Raw genomic sequence first — 7,732 nt, 5'->3', positions numbered from 1 at the left:
AAAGATCAATAAAATTATAATTAGGGGAAAAATAAATAAAATTATAATTAAAGAGTATCCAATTCCAGGGGTGGTCAACCAGTGTTCCTTCCCCACATCCAACTTTGTCTGCAGAATGGTGGAGGATGAAATGTAACTAGAGACACTTATGATACATAAAGTCAGCAGCAGAGGTAGAGAGCCTGTGTGGCATCTCACTATCAAAAAACGAATTCTTTCACATGGATTACCATTCCTTCCATTCCTTACCTAAAAACTCCAACTTATACATTACTGCTTTCCCCACTTTACAGATTTTCCAAACTGAGGATGAAAGTTGCCCATTTCCGCCCAAGTTCTTATAGAGCTTATGAAGCAGAGTGGGTCTCAAACTAAATTTTCTGACCCCACAATTGGAGTTCCCTTCACATGATACCCCCGACACTCAGCCATCACAGTGCTGGCTGCCACAACAGGAAGGCAGGCAGCCAGAGGTAGGAAAGACAACCACACAGGCAGGTCTTGGAGAGGCAGGCAAAGGCTACAGGACCCTAGGAAGTTGAGAGATGGGGCTGAGAAGGGCAGCTCTGCAGGAATTCTATGTGGATATGAGGCTTGGCCCTCTGGGGACAGCCCAGATGGGAGAGGGATCATAGACTCTAATCCATCTTGGGATAAGCAAAAAAGAATGGATGTGAGAGGGGTCCAAGCAAGGATGAGCAGGACAGGAATACAGGGCAGGATCGGAAGAGTAGTTGGGAGGACAGCTGTGCAGGTCCAAGGTGTGGATCCAGTCCATCCACCGTCCTCATCTAGAAGAGGGGGAAGGAGCTGGGGTGCACTCCACAAGGAGTACCCTTGAGGGCCCTCTACCTAGTGAAGCCAGGAGGCTAGCAGGGCCCACCAAGGAGTTGGTTGTTTTTAGGATTTGAATGATTGTAAGCTTTGAGGCTCTGATTTCTCAAAGGAACCAGTCTGGCAAAGATTCTTGACCCATGTAGTAAGAGAGTGAAAGTGAAGTCGGTCAGTCATGTCCGACTTTTTGCGACCCCATGGACTGAGGAGCCTGCAGGATCTTCAGTCCATAGGATTTTCCAGTCAAGAATACTGGAGTGGGTTGTCATTAAATCGTGGCTATGTCTGCATCTGCATTTCAAGGTCTACTGAAGGAAGAAAGGGTTGGCTTCTCCATGCTACTGGAGACTTTGGGGCACAGCTGCACCATCAAATCCACTTGCCTCTTCCAGGTCTCCACGAGGGGGTGGCTGGAGACTAGATGAGTAGAGAATGATGGAAGGTGATGAGCCCCAGGCCTTTCAGATTGTTCCAGAATGCACTGACCTGCCACAGCCAGTTTCTGGGAAGAGGGCTGCTGCACAGAAAGATGGAAATCTTTCAGAAAGGTTTATGGAATCTGGGTTGGCCTTGAACCAGCTTGGGGAGGGAGGACTTGGGACTGCCTTCCTTTTGGTTGTGATACACCCTAAATAGGCTAGTTCTTTTCAGAATACAAAGGATTGTCCAAGCAGGAGAGAGGGAACTAGCGTTATTTACCAAACAGTGTGGTAAGCATCTCATATACTTCATGTATTGTTCCTCATAGTCTTCACCCATCCTGGTGACCTAGGGGTTAGATCATCCATTTTCTGAGAAAACAGACACAGAGATGTTAATGACTGGCTGTAGGTCATACAACTAGTTAGGGAGAGGGCTGGAGATTTAATCACTCAATAACTGCAGTTGCCCCCAAAGTAACCTATGCAACAGCTAACGACATTAGAATTTCAGTGAATTTTCTGGAAGTTGAGCAATGAAGAGGGATTCTGACATTAAAAAGTAGAAGACATGGAGAGATGCACTGAGCAAGTATCTAGTGACTTCTCTGTGCCTCTCCCTTGCTTCTTGAGTCACACTTTGTCCTGAAAAACTAAGCACTAAATAAACCCCATGTCACTGTTTGCGTTTTTTGTTTTCACTTTCTAAAGTGTAAGGATTGGAAAGAGGGGAGAAGTAATATAGAGCAATTAGGCAAGCGCGCTGCACACCCCTCCCTTCAAAGGAGTTGGGTCTTTTTCCCATTTCAGAAATGCTCATCTGTAAAATGGCCACAGTATCTCTCTACCTCCAAATCACAGAGCTCTCTACAGCACAAATAACCCATAGGATTTGAGAAGTTACAGATTCATGATGCTGGAGAAGGCAATGGCAACCCACTCCACTACTCTTGCCTGGAAAATCCCATGGACGGAGGAGCCTGGTAGGCTGCAGCCCACGGGGTCGCTACAAGTTGGACATGACTGAGCGACTTCTTTCACTTTTCACTTTCGTGCATTGGAGAAGGAAATGGCAACCCACTCCAGTGTTCTTGCCTGGAGAATCCCAGGGACAGGGGAGCCTGGTGAGCTGCCGTCTATGGGATCACACAGAGTCGGACACGACTGAAGCAACTTAGCAGCAGATCCATGATGATTGGATCAATGGTAATACTGTTATAGATTTCAGGCCACTAGTGATTATTATCTTTCCCAACATCAGGGTCTTTTCCAATGAGTCAGGTCTTTGCATCACGTGGCCAAAGTATTGGGGTCTCAGCTTCAACATCAGTCCTTCTAATGAACACCCAGGACTGATCTCCTTTAGGATGGACTGGTTGGATCTCTTTGCAGTCCAAGGGACTCTCAAGAGTCTTCTCCAACATCACAGTTCAAAAGCATCAATTCTTCAGCGCTCAGCTTTCTTCACAGTCCAACTCTCACATCCACACATGACTACTGGAAAAACCATAGCCTTGATGGAGAAGGGGACAACAGAGGATGAGATGGTTGGGTGGCATCACTGACTCAATGAACATAAATGAGTAGACTCTGGGAGTTGGTGATGGACAGGGAGGCCTGGTGCGCTGCAGTCCATGGGGTCACAAAGAGTTGGACATGACTGAGTGACTGAACTATTATATGCATATTAGGCCCAGAGTCTAAAGGCTGGAAAGATCGGAGGTTTCCAAAGAAGCCCTCCTCCACTCACCAGTATTCCCACTGGGTGGCGTGATTATACACAGGTCCATACCTTTCATTCCTAAGTGCACCAAGGAACAGACAGATGAAGCATACTTTGTGCTTCAAGGAGCTCCAGGTTTATCCAGACTCCACCATTCCTCCTCTTTAAAAGGTGGCCAGAGCCATTACAGAAGACAACTCCAAGAGTATTCTGTGATCATCACTGACATAGAAAAACACAGAACCAGGGCCCCAGATGGAAAGTCTTAGGGAGGTCTGTTCTCTTGCCGCATCAGTTCTGGTATCCATGGTACACAGGGAAGATAGGCATGGGAGAAAGGCAGAGGCACTGGGCGAGCTCTGAGGCCCCAGGAAGCAGACGCTTGTGGACCAGGACTGCCGCTCCCACCTGAGGGGTCCAGGGATGGGGCCCACACCTCCCAGGTGCACATCACAGGCGCTCTTCCATCCCTGCTCGCATGAGGACAAAGACCCCCTCCTCTACCCTTTTCCCACCACCAATTTGTTCCTTTACAATTCTCCATTTATCCTCCATCAAGGACTAAAAGAGCAAAGTTCTAAAAATAGCAACTAATAAAATTCTAGGGCCTTAATATGAATCACTGTTTACCTGCTTCCTCTGACCTGACTTTCTGGTGGATAAATTTGTTCCCTTTTAGTTCCTGCCCTATTACAATGCAAATACTCAGAAAACTCTGCCAGGTGTCTAGTAAACCAGGTAATTCCAGGTCCCTAGAGGAGACAGTGATGAGTTTTATTCAAAGGCAGGGGTGGGCAGGCTGGGGTGCCCATTATAACATCCCCTCCACCCACCTCGCATTGCTCATTTCCCTGGGGATGCAAACACCTTCCACCTGGTTTAAGTGGGAAGGATAAAAAGGATCCCTCTGAGTCTTCACTTCTGAATCAGCACACTGAACACAAGCTACAAGTCAAGAAGTAATGACATCTTTATTAAACTTCTCCACATTACCAGTGGTCTGAGGCTTCGGGGGAGCCTGGGTGACTGGCCAGGCCCCTTGAGTCCCACAAGCCTCCTTCATGAAAAGGCAGTTTTTGGGAACAAGATGATGCACAAAAGAGGGAAAATATACCTATATGAAGAGTCAAGTTTCCATGTTGATGGTAAACAGAAAAGCTTTGGGGTTATAGCAGAACTCTGGGACAAACAGGGAAAAGAAGAGTGAAGACGGGAGGGCAGTGGCCCAGACCTCTTAACCAAGGATCTTGGGAACCTTGGCCTTGGAGGGAACCAAAGCCCTTGAAGGTTTGGTTTTCTCCTGTTGCCTGAAGTTCAAGTCTCCTTCCTGAAGGCAAAGTACTGGATATCTGGAGGGAAGGCTTATGGGTGTGAACAAAAGTCCCAGGTCCTACCAGCAGCTCTTTTTCCAGATGGCTAATGCCACAGCAACGGCTGGGAAGGAAGAACTGGAGAAGTCCACTGGGGCAGGGACCCAGGAAGGGTGCTTCCTAGTTCCTAGAAGATGACAGGGTGGACAAAGGAACTGGCTCCATGCTCTGTTATGGCTTGACTGACCCATCCTGTGGGAGGAAAAAGGCAGAAACCTCCTACATAGAGAAGACAGCAGCTGCGGGGAGGGCAGCAGGAAGAACAGAGTTAAAACCCCAATAAGGAATTTGCAGCACATCTGTATTTCAAAGACACTGATAATAATAATAATAATAATCACTCCAGCTCTCACGGTGATTCAATGAGCATTATGATTTTTGTCACTTTCCAGGTGAGAACACACACTCATGAAAGGGTCAGTAAATTTTCCACGATCACACAGAGCTCGTAGGGGCATCTTTGGACTTGAAACTGATCCCGGACCTCCCACCCCTCAACCCCCAGATCTCCAGTTCATCCACCCCAACCCTTCACCAATCACAGCAGAGAGGGCGGTGATAGATGAGACTAAGAAGTTAGGAAAGATACCCGCAATCCCGGAAAGGGAGGCCGGGGAAAAGCCCGGGGCGCACAGCGATGGGCCGGCACATACCTGTCCTCGGAGTCCCAGTGTCTTTCAGGACATTCGAGTGGCTCTCCTCCTTGGGATGGAAGAATGGAATCTTCCCACAAGAGAGACACAGAGGTAAAGGGAGAAAAGAGCGGAGAAATGCTCGGATGAGCCCCGAGGCGAGGGGGAAGGGGCTTGTGAAGGACTTGGGGGCCCATCTCCAACCACCGCCCATCTCCTGGCGGGACCGGGAGCACAAAACCCCTTGCACCCCTCCCTCCACAACGTCTACAACCAACCGGCGGTGAGGGACGGGGCGCTCAGTTCTCCACATCCTGGGCCTCAGGGGTTTTCCTGAATCCTTATAGCAGTTCTCATCTTCCTGAAAGGGGAGATCCCCATAAGCCCGTTCTCCAACTAAGTCAGCTTCATGCCACCTTAGAGAAAAATGAGCGAGGTGCCGCTGGAACTTAACGGATCCCAACGACTTTTTCAGGGGCCGTTGGACACGCCCACCGCCCCGCCCTCTCACCAAGCCTCCTCCAATCAGAGGCCTCCCTCCCTCTCTGCTCCTTCCGCCCCGCTGTTGTGCAGGAGGCAGTGCGGGGGAGGGGCTCTGCCCCTGCCAGAACGTTCCACAGCCTCTGAGGAATTTCCCTAGTGGCTCATGCGGTAGAGTCTGCCTGCAGTGCAGGAGACCAGGGTTCGATCCCTGGGTAGGGAAGATCCCTGGGTAGGGAAGAGCCCCTGAAGGAGGAAATGGCAACCCACTCCAGTATCCTTGCCAGGAAAATTCCATGGACGGAGGAGCCTGGCAGGCTACAGTCCACGGGGTCTCAAAGAGTCGGACACGACTGGGCAACTTCACTTCAGACCAGCTGTCCCAAGGCAAGAGTGTAAGGAAAGAAACCTGCTGGACTCCGTGTAGTTTGGGGGCTTCTGGGAAACGTCTGTGTCTTGGATGAGCCAAGCACTGTGGGAAGGAGGTGGAGGTGTGGGGTGAGGGCAGCAGAAGGGGAGGTAGGAGAGGGACTGTGAGCCCCCAGAACCTTCCAGGATATAGATAAGCTACAGTCTGGCCTCTGAGAGCAGTGGCCCGCGCTTTATAGTTAGCAGACCAGCAAACCACACTGATGATGATGTGGTGCCTCTGATCCCAGAGTCCTCACTTCTATTTTACCTCAGAGAAAAGCACCATCCAGAAGGCCCTGAGGTTGAGGCCTCGTGAGGGTTAGGGGCAGAGGTGGCGTTCAGATCCTGCTAATGACAACTTTCGACCTCCTCCCACCAACCAAGGCCCTGTCACAATAAACGAAGCTTTAACCAGTCTCAGCCAGCTTTGGGGACCCAGAGTCTTCTAGGACTAGTTGCCATTATTCCCTGCCTCCTTGTATCCCTGCAGCAGGACCTGGGGAACCCGGGTCCTTAATCAGAGTCATGGTTTCAAGCCAATGGGAGAGGGTTGCTGAGCAGATGAGGAGGCCTCTGACTTCCTAGAGAAGAGGCCCATGTGTTACTATTTGGGGCTTCCCTCGTGGCTCAGACGGTGAAAAATCTTCCTGCAATGCAGGAGACCGTTTTTATTGGGCACTTATTTTGAAAGACTCAGTCCTGAAAAGTTCAAAATAGGTCATTGTATTTGAGCATCTCATATTAATTATTTAAAAATTGAAATAAGGAGTTCTCTAGTAGTCTAGTGGTTAGGATTCCATGCTTTAACTGCAGAGGTCAGGGTTCAGCCCTGGTGGGGGAACTGAGATCCCATTAAAAAAATTGAAGTAGAATTCACATAACATAAGATTTATCATTTTAACCATTTTTTAAGTGTATGATTCAGTGGCTTATAGTACATTCACAGTACTGTCCAATCATTCCCACTACTTATTAATAATTCCAGGACATTTTTTATACATCTCCACCTCCAGGAATTCCACACACATTAAGCAGTTCATCCCCATTCTCACCTCCTGTTAGCCTCTGGCAACCTCGCATCAGCTTTCTACTTTGATGGATTTGGCTATTCTAGACTTTCTATGTAAGTGAAATCACAAGGTATATAACTTTGTGTCTGGCTTTTTAAATTATTATTAATACTTAGCATAGTATTTTCAAGATTTATCCATGTTGTAGCATGTATCACTACTTCCTTCTGTCTAAGGCTAAATAATATTCCCCTGCACAGATATACCATATTACATTTATCTGTTTCATGTTGATGGACATTTTGGATTGCTTCCACCTTTTGGTGATGAATAGTTTTGCTGTAACATTTGTGTACATGTTTTTTGTTTGAACCTATTGTTTTCACTTCTCTCAGATGTATACCAAGGAGTGGAACTACTGGGTCCTAACTGTTTAACTTTTGAGGAGCTGCCATCATGCAGTTGATGTACCATTTTATAGCCTTACCAGCAGTGTACAAGGGTTCCAGTTTCTCTGCATCCTCATCACTTTTTATTTTAAAAAGTTATAGCCATCTGAGTAAGCATGGAGTGGGCATCTCATTGTGGTTTTGATTTGCATTTCCCTTGCTTTTTGTTTTGTGACTTTTCTGCACTAGTTTTGTAAAGTTTGTATCCTTTGTCATATGTGGTCATTAAAGTCTGTTCTGTTCGATTAATGGTCAGCCACCAGCTTCCCTGGTGGCTCAGACGGTAAAGAATCCACCTGCAATGCAGGAGACCTGGGTTCGATCCCTGGGTTGGGACGATCCCCTGGAGGAGGACCTGGCAATGCACTCCAGTATTCTTACCTGGAGAATCACCATGGACAGAA

The 7,732-nt window shown here is 48.0% G+C and overlaps 1 long non-coding RNA gene across 1 annotated transcript; it reads right to left on the bottom strand.

The window, feature by feature from the left end:
* Positions 1 to 3,928: 3,928 nt before the first annotated feature.
* On the bottom strand, positions 3,929 to 5,460 carry LOC109576770 (uncharacterized). The gene is made up of 3 exons (XR_002183428.2): positions 5,257 to 5,460; positions 5,000 to 5,069; positions 3,929 to 4,538 (listed from the first exon to the last, which is right to left on the bottom strand). It is a non-coding gene; the product is annotated as an uncharacterized lncRNA (long non-coding RNA).
* Between the last annotated feature and the right edge of the window lie 2,272 nt (positions 5,461 to 7,732).

This window comes from Bos indicus, chromosome 23 (genome assembly GCF_029378745.1).
Source record: "Bos indicus isolate NIAB-ARS_2022 breed Sahiwal x Tharparkar chromosome 23, NIAB-ARS_B.indTharparkar_mat_pri_1.0, whole genome shotgun sequence".
NCBI classification, from domain to species: Eukaryota; Metazoa; Chordata; class Mammalia; order Artiodactyla; family Bovidae; genus Bos; species Bos indicus.
This window is presented reverse-complemented; position numbering and strand designations above follow the sequence as displayed.